A 20,142-nucleotide genomic window follows, 5' to 3' on the forward strand; every position below is an offset into this window, starting at 1 on the left:
TTTGTGTTCAATCGTATTGAAGAGATTCATCTATTGAAGTCCATACAACTTATCACTTGAGAGTTCTTCAGATGATCGAAATTGCCTTGATTTCTTTCAGTTTCATATTTTCTGTATATACATCATCATGATTCCATCAATATTTTTTCTTTCCTCAATATATTCGATGATAAACATACAAGTTTCAACCTAATGGCATTTTTATATCTTTTCGTTTGTTGCATGATGCTTACAACAGTAACATTAACAGCTGCACTTCTACCATTCCACGTAAGTGTTCATATTTCATACTTTACAACTGAATGTTTAATTTATATTCTATAGTTATAGGTAGACCATTTACGAGATATCTTGAGTGAAAACTTGGATGACACAATTCCAGAACATCAGACGTTTCAGGTATTTTTATATGTTTTATATTGCTAGTATAATGAATAAAATGTATTCAATATGTATCTTTATTAAAATTACAGTCATGATGGAAAGGCTGACAGGACCCTTAATTGGGTATAGTTGCTGTTCAATATTTGTAGTTTCTATAAATACGCTAAGAGACGTAAGTAAGGTTTAAATTTTTATATTGATAATTTAAAAAACTATACTATTTGGAATATTATTTTAATAGATACATAATCAAACAACACCTTAAATAATTCGGCTATAAATCCGCAAATTGTATGATTAATACTAAGTAATTTGGCATTAGAGATAGACCACAGATGTCATATCTTGTCAAAATTAATGATTATAATTTTAATAATTTCTTAAATAATTTAGAAGAAAAGAACTGGCCCGGGGCGAGGCTTCAATCATCTTTTCTTCCAGATAATTCTAAATTGTTTAATAAATTATGTTATAATTAATAATATTTAAATTAATTAATTTAATGTTTAAAACGAATTAAATTAATAATAAATTAAAATCATAATTATTAAGTTAGATAAGAGATGGCGCCTAACGTTTATCTCTAGTATCAAATTACATAATATTTATCATTGAATTAGTGGATTTATAGCACAATTATGTAAGGCGATCCTTTGGTTAGGTATATGTATATATATATATATGTTACAGTAAAAACCCGTTTTTAGTGAAAACGCGTTTTAACTAGTTGAAACTAATTTTTACTGGATGTCATTGTTAAAACTAGAATTTATTGCTAGTCAAAAATGAGTTTGAGTTAAAACTAGTTTTAACTAGACAAAACGGGTTTCAACAAAATGGCTTAGTAAAAACTGTTTCGACCAAGGTCATTCAGCTAACACGTTCCTATAGTGTATGATCAATTTCGTATCGCTTTAACCCTTTTCCCCCGACATCTTGTTTACGTTTATTTTGCGATCCCTCCTAAGGCAATATAGGTCAGTCAGACGATATTATTTTAAAAATTCACCAAAAATCAAATTATCATTATACCTATATGAAAAAAATCACTTACATTTATTAATATCTTTAGTTTTGAATACGATATTTTTCAATACATTTTATTAGAAAAATTTATAAGAAAAAAAATAATATATATCAGAACTGACACATAAACTTGATAATTTGTAACATTTTGTGAAAATTAACATTGTCTAGTTACATAGTTGTTTGCTGTCACTGAGCCAGAAAGACGTAGAATATTGTTTTGTACAATTCGATATAACCCTTATGCATGTATGTTTATTCGTTGTGAAATTATCGCACATTATATCAAACATTTGTTTGAAATTAAAATTTTATACTGCTATCAACTAATATAATGAATTATTATACTTTATTCACTTCATATCGAACGAGATTATATCTGTTGTTAATAAATTTTACAAAAATCGATATTTACCAAAGTAACGATGAATCGGTACCCTCGAAGTTTTACTTAAAAAGCCAGGGTACCGATCGATCGGTGTCTTCAGGGACAAAGGGTTAATTAATGTTAATAACACAGATGTGTGACCAATATTTTCAATAAATATTGTATTAAATGATACAAATGTTTTAATCCCAATCATCACTTTATTTATTTCCGCCAAACATATTTATGTAGCTAAAATTAGTTTTAACTAATGTTAAAAGTTAAAATGAGTTTTATCTAAAATCAAAACATGTACAGCAGTAAATTCTAGTTTTAACTAGACAAAACGGGTTTTAACAATGACATCCAGTAAAAACTAGTTTCAACTAGTTAAAACGCGTTTTCACTAAAAACGGGTTTTTACTGTAACATATATATATACCTAACTAAAGGATCGCCTTACATATATATATACAGTCAAACCTGTTTTTATGCGGGGGATAGGGACCGCATTAAAAAAAACGCATTAAAAAAAATCTCACGAAACTTCACGAATGGCTGTAAATAATAGTTTTCGCAACACAATTAAAAAAATAATTTTTTTATGCGGTCAAGAGGGACCGCATAAAAAAAGTCTTACATAGAAAATAACTGAAAACCGTACGAAATAGAATTTATTGACAACAGATGTCAGCACTTGACTGCATCGTCTGGTCTATCGTCTGTTTTACATATTTTTGTTTAGGTGGTGTTTTGTTGACTTAAAAAGTAAATTATTTCATTTTTCGCATATTCATGCAATAATATTACTATAATAAGTGCATTTATGCTATAATAAGTTTATTTAGCTATAATAAGTCAACGTGAGACATGACGAATCGCACGAGACTAGTCGCCAACTATACCGCACAAATTAAAAATTCGCATTAAAAAAATCGCACAAATAAAAATCGCACATAAAAAGAGCGCATAAAAACAGGTTTGACTGTATATATATATATATATATATATCGGACTTCGGTATTTTAATTTTTTAAAGTATATTACAAAACTACGTACATTTATATATATATATATATAAATTTCCATAATTTACACGCGATTAACTTGCAACACATCATAAAGTATAGTATACATCATGATATTTATCATAAATAAATTAGAAAAATTAAGTCTTTTTTTAAATATTTTCCAGATTGCGAGTGGAATACTGACTTACGTCTTGATGTATTTACAAATGGTGCAGAAAAAAAAAACCGAAATATGGCAACTAGAATAATGTTTATTAATGAATTCTACTAAATTTTTGTAACTTTATTCTACTTTTTATTTAGTTATTTTCCTGAAAACTGAACTTTTCTACTAAAATATTTAACAAAATTCGATTTGGAATTGACTAAAACATTCCAGCAATTGAAATCGTAAGAGTTAAGATTTGTAATCCTCGACCATAGAGCGAAAAATCGCTCCATAGTCGAGTATTCATAGTCTGTATTGATTCAGTACTGTATTCTATAATATATTTGTGAAAAACCTAAAAAATAAAAATAATTAAATAAAAATTTATTGATGTAATTATTTACCTCCAAGCATTAACCCCCTAAAAAATTTTTGTGAGCGCCCATAATTCGAACTCTCACACTGTATAATATTTTGAATTAAAGCCGAATTAATTACATTTGAAAGTAAAACACATTGTCTTTACGATTCACTTATGACAGGTTATAGCAAAAACAGTTGTAAGGAGTAATTGCTGGCCTGCACAATAGCGAAAACTAAGAAGTCTTGATTCTGTTTTACTTTAGTTTTCGTTTCATCTAAGCACGTATTAATGTAGGCACGTTCTCGTATTAAAATATTAAATTTACGTGATAATTAATAAATAAAGCAATTGTTTTTCTTATAATAAATATAAAATGAACAACATTAGAAAATTATATCCTACACAACAAAAGAGTAGAATGAGTCAACCTGAACTGGAGGGGGTCTATGTTAGATTAAAAATAGGATTGGATGGATACGTGTGAGAGTTGATACATGGATCACGGTAATATAATTTGTTGAAAGAAAGTCAAACAATAAAATTATTATGATAAGAGGAAGGCCCAACTCAAAATATATTGTCAAAATATCTTTTACTGAGGCTAATTAGAAAAAATCTGAACCGTCCAGGATTTTTGATTTGGGCATAAGTGTGAAAATTCGAACCCGCCGGAACCAAACGCTAGCAGTAAAATTTTTATTGCTTGGTTCCCACGGAGAAAGCATGAATCATGAGGAACGAAATCCGAATAGTGCTGGTTGGTGAAGGAGAGGAACGTGACCGAGAAGATAAAAGGGCGACGAGAGAGGGAACGGGGGTCGATTACGTAGTGTCCGTTAAACAGTGTGTCTGTCCCGAGGGAAACCGACGTCGTACGAAAGGAACCCGAGCCGAGGATACCCCGAACTTGTTACAAGAACTACTCAGACCAAGAGGTATGACCTCCCCAAATCATGTGAACTCTTCCTCCGGGTACCTTAAACTTAGGGGACGATATCTCGCCCCTATTTGTAGCTGTAGCTTTTAGTCTTAATAAATTGTTGTTGTTTTTCCATTGATGTCATTTATTCGAGTATAGCCGCCGCTCTATCGTCAGACTCAGCCACTTCCTCACTCTCACTCGCGTAAGGCGTGACGCGTAACAAATCCGAATCGCCATCTTGATTGTGGGCAGGTCTCACCGACCTGTTAGCCGACAAAAGGAGGTGCGACTCTGTCCACCTCCCGGCGCACATCACATATAAAAAACAGAATACCTGTGAAAGTAAACATAAGAAAATAATACTGTACCAGCTGTAATGAATTTTTCAGTGAAAACTTGAAGGACTGCATTAAAGTTTTACATTCCAGCCAAACATATAATGATTAGTCATGTTTTGACCCTGGATTTATTTACATTTATCCATATTGTGACAATCCATGATTACCAAATATGTAAATCTTACAAAAATCTTGTATGTATTTGTGTCTCTGAAAGTATGTGTAACAGGACTGGTTAAACTAAATATTTCAAACTTGATACTGTCATTTCCGAATATAATCATTGATGCTATTAATGAAATTTGGTAATTGAAGAAAGTAGAGTTAAACTAGAGAATCATGCGATATATCTCGAATCGAACACACTTAATGAAAGTTTTACTCATTATTGGGCTGCAATTTGATTTAAATGTAGACCTATAAATTCTCACTCTCTTCTGTGGGTCTGTTTGTCTGTCGTTCCTTAATGTCAAGAAGAGAGCTAGATACATGAAAGAGTCGAGAACAGTTGTGGAAAAGCTAAAAGGAGGAGGCCCCGATTAATTGTATAAGGACTTTCGGTACAAACCAAAAGTCATGTTATTTCGATTCAAAAAGTTTCCCCTGAAAGGTGTTAGATAGATGACCGACATAACTCTGTTGCTTACAAGAAAAGTATGATGTACAGGGGCAAGACACTACTAATTTGTAGTGACAAGCAGACATTTATATTTTCTAAAAATTACCTTAATTTAAAATGATTAAATATTTTTATGTAACATGAATTTCGAGTGATTACTTTATATATATATATATATTAAGTATATATACTTTATATATATATATATATATATATATATATATATATATATATATATAAAGTAATATATATATATATATATATATATATATATTTGGCATTAATTTTATATCCATACTTCTTATTGGTTAATTTGCTGGGATACAGCATCGCAACATGTTGGTGATGTACTGTACAGTACCAAGGGAGGATGTTGCTTTGTAGTATTTCTATGGGAAATTCGCCTCCTATCAGAAGGGCTAATTTCCTATAGACTAATACACGTGTAGTGTATTAGTCTATGGGAAACTAGCCCCCTCTGATAGGAGGCGGAAAACTTCATGTGGGCAGCCTGTTGGTAGAACGAACCACCTAGTAGAGTTTAGTGTTTCATCGACTAAATAGTAATGGGCCTTACGATATTATTCATGAAAAATTCATCGAATAATCCTAATACATTTGTACTGAATCTTGACTTAATATTCTATTCAATTATAATCCATTAATATACGGACAGTTTAAGTCAGGGGTGGTCAAAACGTGGCGCATGCGCCAAATATGACGCATTGGACGATTACAAGTGGCGCTTCACACAGTTCTGAGCAACGTTGCCAGATTTGGCTTCTTTGCGAATAAGAATATTACATAGAAAAATTAATTTTTTATAGTCTGTCTTGGCAAGTTCATTTGTTGCACAATTCGTTGCAATCTACTTTGCAGATAAAATGAGTGTTCTCCACATAGTAAATTACAGTGTATGCATGTATTTTGAGTCTTGCTATCTTTATTTCCGATCAGTTTACAGGTGTGTAAATGGCCGAAAACATTTATTGTGATTAAAGTTATTGCCGGAAAATCACGAATGTTTTTTTTTAAATTTTATCGACAAATCTTGGGTTATTAAAAGAATTTTTTAGGGGTTGGCTACTTTTCGGCTACTTTTAAAAAAATTTTTGGTTACAGGACTACTTCTAGTAAGCAGAGAGAACAGACAAATCCAAGTCCCAGCTGATCTTGCTCTCAGTGTCAACAATTGTGGTCCAGAGTAATCTTCACCAAACGAGACTCTGTCAACTATAGCACCATCATGAAGTGATAACCCTCTTGTACAGGAGATCATTGTTAACTATTGTAAATTGGTGCTTCAATAAACTGGCATAAATTAATTAATGCCTGATTAAGTTATTCCTTTTTCTCTCCTAAGCAAAGCAGATTTATTTTTATCTCTATTTATCAACCCCTAACAATGAACATAAGACGGTATAAAAAGTGTTCGAGTTATATGGTGCATCTGAACTCATCTGTCAAAAAAATTGGCGCATGGTATGCAAAAGGTTGGCCACCCCTGGTTTAAGTGAATTTTCCATAAGTATTCTGTAGGAAGAAAACAAATTTATCATTTAGCTGATGGAGTTGGTAATTCAGTAATGGCAATTCTACTCCATTAAACATTAGGATGTTATGTAAAGCACTTATGAATAGTTTTGTAATTTAGGTAAAATCGTAAATATTTTACATGCTTTAATTAGTATGCATTGTACTCAATGGATATATTATTCGGAAAAGTAAATATAATTTTTTTCTTTTTAGAATTAAGATAATTATTTATCGATTTTGTTCATATTTCGAAAAGATAATTAAACCTTGAAATAATTATATAATATATAGTCATTAATTTTTTATATTTAAAATTTCATTATTCCTTTCATTATCCATTAATATGATTATGATTATTAAATCATAATTTTTTTTCGTCCCTTTCCACCATGTAAACACTGCAATTGTCTTTTTTCTATATTCATTATAGAATAAACTAGGCCCACAATGTAACACATGGGCAATTTGTCGAGGACGAAAGGACTTTCCTGCCTGGAGAACCTTCCATAGGAAACTGGCCCTTATTTAGGGCCAGTTTTCCATAGAAGGTTCTTCTTAGGTTTTGCGCTAACTAAGGGCTGGTGGCGTGTCTCCCAGTGTTATACACTGGGAGACACGCCACCAGCCCTTAGTTAGAGCGAGTCCAGGACCTAGTTCTGCACTCGCTCTATGGGCTATACTCACTTATTTTGAGGGTCCTTCCCTCATTTTTCATGATAATATCCCCTCTTTTTTTGGTAATATTAAGTCTAAATCCAATGCACAAATTTGTGCCGTTCGTTTCCGAATGAACTCATAGATGTGCCACCCTTAAAAATAAGCGAATCCGGGTATATGTGTAATCATATCCTTCAACATTTATTTAACCTCTTAACAGTGGAACAGTCAGCGGTAGCACTTCCACTTAGTTGTGGAGCTAAAGCGTGGGAAATTTTTTAAGAATTTTCCCACGCGTTTTTCTCGTTTCCGTTTAGGAAAAAAAAATTTTAAACAGTTACGTCTAGTAAAGAAAAAATCGTTCTTTATTGTCATATAATATTTTTATATATGAATTTTTTTCGCAATAATTTTTTGCAAAATTTTTTTTAAAAAATTTATAATAAATTCTTTTTTGATTTTCCATCCGTTACGATTTTTCCAAAAGTTTTGAATTTATTTTCAATTTTATATAAGTTTTTAAAGTTTTAGGCATTTAAGTAATGACGATTTTTTCCAACTTGCGAATCAAATTCAAAAAAATGTAATTGACAGTTAACGAATTTCATCCACAACAATAGATGACGTAAAAATTGTTACGTTTACAACTACGACGACTGGCGGCCTTTCCCCCAGACTGAAATGTAGGTGAAGGTCGTCTCGTGTTCTACATTCTGTAGAAGTGACGTAATCATTGTAAATAAAAGAAAATTTCAGTTTATCTTTTATTTAAAATTTTAAAATTCGTTGTTCAAATTTACACCGAAATATTAAAGCAGATTAAAATATTAGCATTTTGTAAATAAACTTACTTGATATATAATAAATTTGAATAAATTAATTTTTAAGAAACAACAAAAAATGTAGAAATATTTTTATATTCATCTTCACATTTATAACATATGTTATCGTCATTGACCGATATTTAATTTTAAAAACAATTTTCATCATTGGCATGCATCAGAAATAAAAGCATAACTTCCCTAAAACACACTTCACTGAGAGGGTCCGCTTCACTCTGAAAAAGCAGACAGTTTTATGTCAGAAATCCAATGTGTGACCTACTTTCTCTAACATAGTAAAACAAACTAAGTTACAGTACAACAATACACATAAACACAAATAAATTAGTAGCCCAATAATACATACCTTCATTTATATCCATATGTAATATCCAAAGGTCAGTTCTCGCAAATTGTCGAAAAAATAAATTATTTTCAACTTTCTTTCTGAATTTAGAACTAATTCACAGTAAACTTTACGCCTTAAAGATCAACGCAAAATGTATGAATCCACGTAATAAAAAATTATCGCAGTGAACTTCGAAAAAACGAGAAACACAGAAGCATTAAACCGCACTTCACGAACTGATCATATACAATAGACAAAACGAAAATGCTCTTGTCCAATGTCATCAGGTGACAAAAAGTTTCTAAATAAACGCTAAAAGTTTTAAAGAATTCTTTCACAAAAACCGATGAATTTAATTAATACACAATAACTAAATCTGTTTAATAAAGATTAATAATTTTCCATTATAATTATGCAAATTAGATATAAAAAAGATCATTGCGCAAAATCTCCCGCGAATCATTGATGACTCTTACGTCATCCTTGATTGAAGTTTTCCTGAAAAATACTAAAAATTTTATATAATTATTTTACTAATCCAGTCAAATTTAAATAATATAAAATGTCTAGATCTGTTTAATAAAGATTAGTAATGTACTATCACTAATATGCAAATTAGATATGACAAAGATCAATGTGGAAAAACTCCCGCCAAAATAAAAATAGCTTTCGGTCACGTGATCACCAAGAAATACGAAGAAATATGTCAAAAAGTTTAATGTTTGTGTACAAATTAATAAATTTTAACTAATGTCCTCGTTTAAAATTTAATGTTTCTGTAAAAATTAGTAAACTTAACAAATTTCATCAAAGACAACAGAATAATTTTCAGCTTATAAAAACTTTACAATAAATGATTATTTCTTCGAAAGAAGTCGATATGCACAAATAAATAATAAATATGTAATAATGCTTTTATCCATTTTAAGTGGATATTGTAAAAATTAAGCTATTTAATTTGTTTGGCTTTTATAATTTAGTTTCCGAATATTTTACTGTGAAATTTCATTCAGTAAACAGAAACAAAGACAAGCTATTAATTATAAACAGGACAATAGAATAATTTTTACGTGAATTGAGTGTAAATACAGAAAAAAACGAATTATGTCAAAGATGGGACGAATAAGCTGACATCCCTCGAACAGAGCTCATATACTCATTGTCATTTTCAGCCTGGTTCCCACTTCGACTGTTTTATCTTGGGAAAAAGTTAATTTTTCAAAATAAAAGTACTTTGTTCTTAGTGAAGAAAGATAAAAGTATCGAAATATAATATTCAGAATTAAAAATATTGATGTATGTCCATATTAGAAATGTATATTTTTTTCCGATATTAGAAATAATATCACGAGAAAAACATTATATAAATAAAATACGGCCATAAACAATTTCTTTCTGTCAAATAAATTACGGATTAAACAGGCTTATCTAGAAAAATTCAATCGCGAATAACTGACTTTAAATATACAGAGGATACAGTATGCTTGTTATGTGATAGTATCTGCGTTTACAAATTAACAGAATTTTCCTTTTTTTTTACACATTATTATGCTATAATCTAGGAAACTATGTTTAATAATAAGACATACTACAGAAAGGGCAAGAAAGGAACGTCAGTCATTGTAACTAATGTATTTTGGAAAGTTTCATTCATATAGATAATTAATTTTATCAAGATACATTTCTCCAGAAGAAAATTATCGATATTTATCGTAAATATAAGTAAATTTTATTATAATTTAGATAAAAACTCATTTTTTCCCCACGCATGGCTTCTTTCCCCTCCCTTTTATTTATTCTATTCCCCTCCCAAGTATAGGTACTTGGAACATTCCATTTCATAATTTGATGTAATAATAACGTTTAAAATGATTCTAAATAAAATATTGACACTTAAAGTAGGTTAATATAGGCCTATATTGTCACGAGTCTCAGGTGTATTCATAAAAATGTAATAATCGATACAATAACACTTTCTCACACGCTCCATGTGTTAAAGTTTGCAGCTGTAATTGAAGGTAATATATAAAGAAACAAAATGTTTATATTATCAATAGTTATAAAAGATATTTTATTTTCACGTAGAAAAACAAAATAAGATAGAAGAAACAGACAATCACACGATATCTCTATCCAGGACATTCTATAATTGATTTCAAATTTCTAATGTCGACATACATGAATATTTTTGTGTGTGTGAATATTATATTTCGATACTTTTATGTTTTTTCACTAAGAACATCTTAAAACATTAACTTTTTACCAACAAAAAACAGTCGAAGTTGAAACAGGCTGAAAATAACAACGAATTATAAGCTCTGTTCTGGGGATGTAAGCTTGTTTCTCCCATCTTTGATATAATTCGATTTTTTTCTGTATTTACACTCAACTTACGTATAAATTATTGTATTGTGCTGTTTATACTTAATAACCTAACTTTGTTTCTGTTTACTAAATTGAATTTCACAGTAAAATACTCGGAAACTCTAAATTATAAAAGCCACACAGATTAAATGGCTTAATTTTTACAATATCAACTTAAAATGGATAAAAGCATTATTAAATAATTATTATTTATTCGTGTATATCGACTTCTTTCGAAGAAATACTCATTTATTGTACGGTTTATGTAAGCTGAAAAATTAAATTTTAAACATATTTCGTGGTGAACACGTGACCGAAAGCTATTTTTATCTTGGCGGGAGATTTCCTAGTGACCTATCTTATATCTAATTTGCATATTTGTAATAATATTTGTGATAATCTTTATTAAACAGATCTAGATATTTTATATTATTTAAATTTGACTGGATTAATTAAATAATTATATAAAATTGTCAGTGTTTAGTGGGAAACTTTCAATCGCATTGACATCGTAAGTTTTTCCATGACGTATAGTTGGCGGGAGAATTTGCGCAGCGATCTTTTTTATATTTAATTTGCATAATTATAGTGGTAAATTATTAACCTTTATTAAACAGATTTAGTTATTGTGTATTAATTAAATTCATCGAATTTCATGAAATAATTTTTTAAAACTTAGCATTTATTCTAAAACTTTTCGTCATGTGATAAAATTTTTACAGGAGCATCACTATATTAATCAATTGGCGGGAAAATTTAATAGCGTGCGGTTTGGTGTTTCTGTGTTTCTCGTTTTTTCGAAGTTTACTGCGATAAATTTTTATTACGTGGATTCATAGATTTTGCGTTGTTTTTAACGGATAACAGGTGGAAATTTTACTCTGAATATAGAACTTGTTTTTCAGAATATGCTACTTTACAGAAAGAAAAGTTGAAAATAATTTATTTTTTGACAATTTGCGAGAACTGATCTTTGTTTGGATGTAAATGAAGGCATGTATTATAGGTTTACTAATTTATTTGTGCATATAATTATGTAGTTCTAGTTTCGAGACATTTATGGTTTTTAGTGTTTATAAGCGTGTTATTTAGACATGTCTACCAATTTAGTGCTAAAACGTAGAACTACGTCAAAGAAGAATACAAACTTTAATTAGCAAGTAGTCCCTTTATTAGCAAACTAATTTGTTGGTAGATTTTTTTACATTTAAAGTGTAATTAGATGAAACTAAATGGATGTGAACATAGAAAGTAGAATATGGCAAGACTAATAGATAAAACTATTATTACATATTACTCGATCAGAAAAATTTATACTTGAAGAATTTTGTTTTGATAATTATTGCCTAGGGTTTATGTCGAAAATATTTTTCAGTTATATTTGTAATTACAGTTAATTCGAATAGTAATGGCGCTTAAATATTTATAGGATTAATTGAAGTTTTCGAATTTTGTTTGAGGAAACTGAGGAAGGCAAGAGTATCGACAGTTGTATAATGAACTGAATTTAAGTAAATCAGGTGACTTTGTATGTTTCGATGTAGTTTTTTTATAATATTACGATATACGAACTTTCGATTTTGTAAATTGTATTATACTAAAAAATAAAGTTTTTCGTTATTCTCCTACTTAATGATGTATTTATAATGTTTCTGAACTAAATAATACTTATTAAATTGAAATCCGAGCTTTACAAAGTACTATGAATATTAGAGAAGACCGTTTTACTATAAACTACTACGTTTTACTACAGCTTACTCCAATGTTGATTCTACGAAAATTAGGTCAGACAAGGACTGTTAGACTAATGACGTAGGCTGTTTACTTTTTCCGGTTGCATCGGTGCACTCCCGATAGCGTCATTTACAGAAGTCACACCTACTTTTTTCTGACGCGAGCCAATTAGGAATATTAATTTTTTTAACCAATCAGATGACGGCGGGAGATTTAAATTCGATTTATGTCGATAGATGGCCGTCTAAAATTTCATATTTATTTTAATTTTATTTCTTTTAATGTAATTTCTCGAGAACTAAAGGATATTCCAAAACAAAGTTGGAGAACCCAACTACTCGTGAAAATTCTACGACTTCACGAAATGGTCCAGGTATTTTATAAGAATTTTTTAATGTTGGAAGAATAAAAAATATTTAAAATTTTTTGTTGGGAAGCGTTTATTATTTGAAATTTTCATGCAAAATTTAAGCGTCATTCTTTGAAAAATATCCTATCCAGTCCGGGCTCTCACACAAGTATTTAAATAAAGATAAAGAGTTTATATGAAAATTTCGTAACTTTTATTATGCAGATTTTACACGTTTACGAAGAAATTAGGAAATCGCGCGACTTCTCGTATCGCGATAAAATTGAGGCAGAGCCAGAAAGAAAGAACCAATCCTTGCAAAGAAGATGCTTTCCTCGTACATGATGACAAGGAGAAGCGATCCAAGAACAAAACAATGGGTGTTTGCATTGTTCTTGTGTTTCTTTAATTTTTCACAGAATTTTCTTTTTCCTTAGGCGCACGCAAAGCTATTTTTATTCTTCACCTCTAAGCCTAAATTTTGTTAGGAGAACTCATTCAGATTAGAGAGCAAGGACATTGTCAGTTAACCCCTCTGTATATCGAAAAGGAATTCACGGAACCCTATTTTTTATATTTAAATGGGCCATCATTACGTTTTTGGATTCCTCATCGCAATTAATGGAATATGGCAAAGTTTACTCAAAATCGTCGATCAAATTTTATGAAGAAACACTTTTCTGTAAGCCACATAGACGAGGCTTCGTCAACGCTCCGCCTCAATAAACTGTAACAATTTTATATTGAATACTTTTATTAATAAAATATATTAGTGTTAACATAAGCCAACTTAATACTCATTAATAATCCAAGAAAATAATTTTTTTGTTACATTTATAACATTTTTGTGTACTTGCTATTTATATACAATATTAGTGACAAAAATTTAAAAGTTCTTTTATTTACTATATTTATTGCTGCTTTCTGAAAGTACTTATATGGCAACAATTGCTGTTATTCGGGTAATTTCAGTAGCAATATTTGTTCTTATTTCTGTACAGAAAGTTGTAAAAAGTGTAAATAAATTTGCAAATGTGTGTAATCTAATTGGCATTTCTTTTTTTCCTCTTTTGTTCCATTTGCAAATACATCAAAACGTAAGTTAAGATTCCACTTACTATCTGAATAATATAAAAATAAAATTTACAAAATTTGAAATTTCTACTTATCTAGTGAAAAGTTTATTTTATTTGACATAATTTTTATATAAAATATCATTCACTTACTTTCGTTATCGTATCATCAGAAACAACGAAAATTCCCCAACAGGTATATCCAATTTTAGGTCCATCTAACCTCTGAAGCAAGACGTTTATCTGTAAAAAATTCTGTAAATGTATATTTATCTGTATGAAATATATAAATATATGCAATTTACCTGAAACATCTGACGTTCTGGAATTGCAATATCCAAATTTCTGTTTAGAATATTTTGTAAACGATTACTCTGAAACAAGTAAGAGAAAATCTTGCAATTCTTACATCAAGCAATTCTTGTTAACTGTCTTACATTTTAAAGAAGTGCGGTTACATGTTAGATAAATAAAGGAATTTTTAAACAAAAATTCTCCAATTTATCTGAATGTATTTAAATTTTTGTTGTTTATCTGTATAAGTAGTTTCGTAATGGAAAAATTGAAAAGAATTACTTACATGAGAAGATAACCGTCCAGCAACTAACGTGATTAAAACGAGGATTAAGCAACACATGCTAATTTGAAAACAAGTCATATTGTTTAGATTTGTGTTATCTTCGTCGAACACATTGCAAAGAAGGAAAAATATTGATGGAATCATTACAAAATAAATGCAAAATATATAGAATTGAAAGAACTCGTCTGCAACTTCAATCATTTGCAGGATCCTCGTATGATGCCTCTGTATTAATTTAAATAAACGAATTTCTTCCAAGCTATTAATGATATATTCAAATTGTCGAATTGCCTCATTCATTTTAAATTTTATTATCATAGATACGAAAATATAATAATAAATTCCGCATATAATAGTCATGGCAATCCAGTTTATATACAGTATGTCAATTATTAACAGAGCAACGTACGAGACGGCATTATATTGAAATTCTATATATACCAATTTAAAATTTCCTCTTGTTATACCGATTGGCAGTAGTGTAATTACAATAGCGGACGTTATGTAAATTAAGAGAATTTCGGTTTTTCTAATGAAACGTAGCTTTGAATTAAATACTGATACTGGACAGTTGGCAGTTTTTAACATTAGATCCGATAAATCTTCCTCCAATTTATACAATGCATCCTCGCGATTGTAAATAAAAAAAGAAAATAGTGCAAGAATCGAGAAGTACATACGTACAACCAGGAATATTTTCTCATTAATTATGTCAAAGAGAGCTTCGTAGTCTTTAAATCTATGATATATGTCAAATAAGATAGTACTTAAAGACATAACAACATCAAATATAACTATCCATGAAAAAAGCTTTTTAATGAATATAAGTTTATCATTTTTATCAAGAATAAAGAAAAGTCGAATCAATTTACGAGTCCGTTTAATGCTACAACGAAAACAGACGAAATTTACTGCTCCTGGTACGTATCCTTCACATTCTATACATTCGATCCTCTGCATGTTGCTTACAACTGTAATTCTTCAAATTAATGATTACGTAACGAAACTTTCTAAGCAGATTTAACGTCTCGTGCTTAAATTACACTTAATTGGCTTATAAAATTATTAAAGAGAAAGTCTTAAAGATGTGTCCAATAATCAAAGTTTGTTCGTAGAATACTTCGATATGGTAGAAACAACGCCAGAAACAATACGTTTAAGAAAGCTCAAGACTTCGTATCTTAACTTCAAAACGCAATATTTTTTATAGCTTATGCATCAAGAGAGTAAGTGCGTTACATAATGCACTTACTCGCATTAAAGTTATTGGTAAACATAATTAGGATAATGTAGTCTAATTGATTGCTCTTAATGTCAATTTTATGCTTATTCATATAATCACTAATGGAATTTTTCTCGAAATTTATATTTTTAATTTGTTTAATATGCAAATATGTGCCTGAACTTAATTATTTTAATTAGCTTAGTTACATACATCATTCTAGTAGCGTAGAACGAAGTATACAGAAATGTCTCTAAAATTATTGAATTTATTTCAGAAAGAGTCTGGAACTTTTCGAAATTATATTTATATATAAGTTAGTCTTTTCTCACATTAATCTTTTATTGAACATAATATTCGCAAAGAACTAATACACAAATTTTTATTATATGTATTTTAATTATTGTAATATTGTATTATATATATATGACTTTATATTATTTACGATACCCAAAAGTTAATTGACCGATGTAAATGTTTAAAAATGCTACAGTTGGGACACTTAGATTGTGGTTAAAATTGTTATATTGGAAATGTATGAATGTTCAAAACCTGTTTTAAACATTCATATAGAATTCTTTTATATATAAGTTACTTGATATTTTGGCCACAGTTTGGTTCGATGTAATGGGGTATGGCATCGTACCGAGTCGGCAATTTGCCAAGAGGGATGTCTTCCGAGAAAACTTTTAACGGGAATCCGACCCCCATTTAAGTGTTTAAAAGGATGTAGATACTCCGGAAAACTCCACGTGACCAGTCCTTGAAAGTGCACGAATTCTCAACCAACTACTAATGTTTCGTGATTTTGTCCATTTGGCCAATGATGGGCACATGTATTTGGATGTCATACATTTGTTGTTTAATTTAGGAGCACCAGTGTCTGAGTGGTTAATACCACTGAACTCTGCTACTTAGTTGTGAGTTCGCATCACACCAACGGTTGGTCACGCGGAATTATCCGTGTTATTTCATGGGTTTGACACCTAAAATAGTTCTCCCATGGCAATATTCCAGTGATATAACAAGTGAATATTGGCATGTCACTTATATGATATATTGCCTTTTCTATCAATCCAATTGATAAATTGAAATTACGTTCCGGAAAATAACGTTTTCATTATGTAATTACAATTACAAATGACTAACAAAATTTCGGAATTCATGTAGAAAATTGTATCTTTCGTGAAAGAGCAACCTATTGTATTTTATTTTTTTCATTAAATATAATCATGGCGATATTTCTAAGGGATTCCAACCCGATCAGTTCCTGAATAAGTGGTACCGGCGGCCCTTCAACTTTTAGGGGCCTGGCATAATTTAAAATATTATTGGTTCCGGCCTCTTAGACTCGATGATTATGAGAATAATTGTAACTAGCTGTGTTATTAGTCTTACTGTCCAGATACACATTCCGTTTATTGATACTAGAAATATACTTCTATCACCGGCGTGTGTACGGATAATCTGAATATGAACCTGATTACTCATTAATTAGTAAAAATCTTTAATAGTTTTCCATAGGTTGAAATCACAGATCATTAGAGTTTATCGTTCTATTCAGAGGCTTCTGTGAGTTTACTTTAAAATGAAGTGCTTAAAAATTCCGGTTAATGTGTACCTAGGTAGCCAAGATGGCCGACCTGCCGGTAATCTCGATCCAGGTTACTTAGTGACGTCAAGATGGAGGGAGCTGCGAACTATCGCGTTGTGATATGCAAATTAATAGTAACGACGCATTTCGTGTAGAGTTATCGGCGGAAAGTGGTAACAGGTGTGATAATTGCGTTGATTCGATTAATTTTTGACTTTAGACGTAATTTTTTTTTCTTTTCGAAGTTTTTCGTTTAGTATTTATTGGATAGTTATGAGTTTTTTCAATATTTATTCCCAAGAGTTTTGAACAGCGTGTACCACCCATGATTTCTATCGAGTGCTCGAATCTGAATTTTCCGAATTAGGTATGGACCCCAGAATCAATAAAGGTTTTAAGTTTGCGGTGAGTCTAGGATTACAGCATATTGAGGAAGTGTTTGTAAGAATTGTTCCAATTCGTGCCAAATTTTTTTATCGACACGACCGAGATTCGTGTTTGATGAGATGCAAAAAATGTCGAAGAAATAGTTCTGCATTCGAAGGAACCTTTAAAGGTAAATGTTGAAAAATATCGTGGAGTAGAATCTTTTCTTTTATATGGCATTACATTGCATTGGAATGCTCTTCGACCACCTCGGGTATTGCTGTAGGCATTTCGAATAAGGCTGCTGTCGACTGGTCCAACCATATACGTTTTGTTAAGCTAGTTGCTCTGCACAATATGACGTCGTTTAAAATCGGAGGTCCGAAGAAAACCGTCGAAATCGACGAGACTGTCATATGTAAACGAAAATATGAAAAAGGCCGCAGACTAAAAAGTACGAAATGGGTTGTAGGGGGAATATGTCGAGAAGACAAGAGCTGTTTTATCTGTTAAGTAAACGATCGTTCCGAAATCACGCTTAAAATAGAACCCGAGACAGTCCCTGCAGCCCGTTTCTAATATTCAGAAAAAAGTAAAAAAGGTGGTCGAAGGAAAGAAAGGAATGCAATATTACTGATGATGATACCGATAAAAGTAGGAACGAAAGAAAGAAGAACAGAAAGACAAGTAGTCAAACGGTATCAATTCCTGTCCAAATCAAGCGTCGGAAAAAAAGAGAGGAACAGCAGCATGCACAATGACGTAAGTAATAACATTATATTTTTTATTTATTTTTTAATATTTCGAAATAGTAATTATTTTAACAAAATCCTTAAATTCTAAAATCGGGATTTAGTATTTAATAAATCGCGGAGCAAATCACGTGATCACATCTGCTCCATCGTAAATTGCAGTCAAGATGGCCGCCATCTTGACGTCACTAAGTAACCTGGATCGAGATTACCGCCAGGTCGGCCATCTTGGCTACCTAGGTACACATTAACCAAAATTCCTATGTAAAAAGTTAATTTATGAACTTGAGACCGTAAACAGAATTTTTTTGAAAGTGTATTGGAAAATCTTTTTACCTTTATCATTATGAATTCGGCCAGGCCTACAATAGGGCGGCCGAATGATAAAAAATCAATATCCAGCACATTCAGGACAGACTTTTCATGAAAAATCCATAAACCATATCAAGATTCAAACTTCGGTTCTCCGAAAGGTAAGACCTCGGTTCCCATCCATAACTAAAATTATGCTCATCTCGTGTATACAATTGCAACATACACTAACAATAATGTGTTTTCATACTTGTAATGTTCAATTACTTACGTCAAGATGGATGGAAAAAATACCCCGATTAATATCGTTTAAATACTGCATCCAGAGAATTTGAAAAAACAAAACAAAGAGAATAACGCACTGCTGTAGCTGTACGTATTTTAAAATGGTGAATTTTGCTGAAGGATCTAGTTTACAGTTACGTCATGCAGTTAATTACTCTTAACGATATGATGTAGCTGTAAACTAGACACTTCAAAAAAATTATCATTTTCTTTTCTCTTAGTGGTGTTTTAAATGGGTGAGGTTTTTTGTTCTAAAAAGGGGAAAAGTCATTTTTAAATTGGAATAAATTCTTTTGTTTTATAGAATGTTGGGTGACCCTTTTTGACCATTTAATATGTAAGTCCTCTTGGTTTTGAAGTGGATAATTGAACGATTTATTTAACGATTTACATTTAAAACCAAATATAGATATTTTTACGTTAAATTAAAGTAAAATAATTTTAGAACGGAAAAAACTCTGCTTTTCCGGAGTATTAATTTACAGTAATATTAGATATTATTTACTATTTCATACTTAAAATAAATATTTTAAATTTTTTTTCGATTTATTATTTTAATAATAAAATTAACATAAAAATGTTTTTATTTTAATTAAATTCTACAATATTTGCTATTATTTTAAATTCTAAGAATATTTACTACAATATGTTAAGAGAATTTACAAAGAATCTACTTATATGTAATATTATTAATTTTTAGAAGAATTTCTAGTAATTTTAAATGTATAAATTTATATTTATTAATTATAATCATCTAAATTAATATAAATTCATAAATTGCAAATTAACAATTTAAGTAATTGTGCATTGAAGTTTATACAATTTTTCTTTTGCTTTACAAATTATGCTGTATTAAATTCAAATTCTAGTTATTATTCTTTAACAAACGTTTACAATAAGAAACATATTTTTCTTCGTATTTACTGGTAAAATTCTGATAAAATGTCCA

The 20,142-nt window shown here is 30.2% G+C and overlaps 1 long non-coding RNA gene across 1 annotated transcript; it reads left to right on the top strand.

The window, feature by feature from the left end:
* The first annotated feature begins 218 nt into the window (after positions 1 to 218).
* Positions 219 to 500, top strand: LOC136971185 (uncharacterized). Its single transcript, XR_010880114.1, has 3 exons — positions 219 to 270; positions 331 to 399; positions 474 to 500. It is a non-coding gene; the product is annotated as an uncharacterized lncRNA (long non-coding RNA).
* The last annotated feature ends 19,642 nt before the right edge of the window (positions 501 to 20,142 follow it).

Source organism: Centruroides vittatus, unplaced genomic scaffold (genome assembly GCF_030686945.1).
Source record: "Centruroides vittatus isolate TY-2023 unplaced genomic scaffold, ASM3068694v2 contig_235, whole genome shotgun sequence".
NCBI lineage: Eukaryota > Metazoa > Arthropoda > Arachnida > Scorpiones > Buthidae > Centruroides > Centruroides vittatus.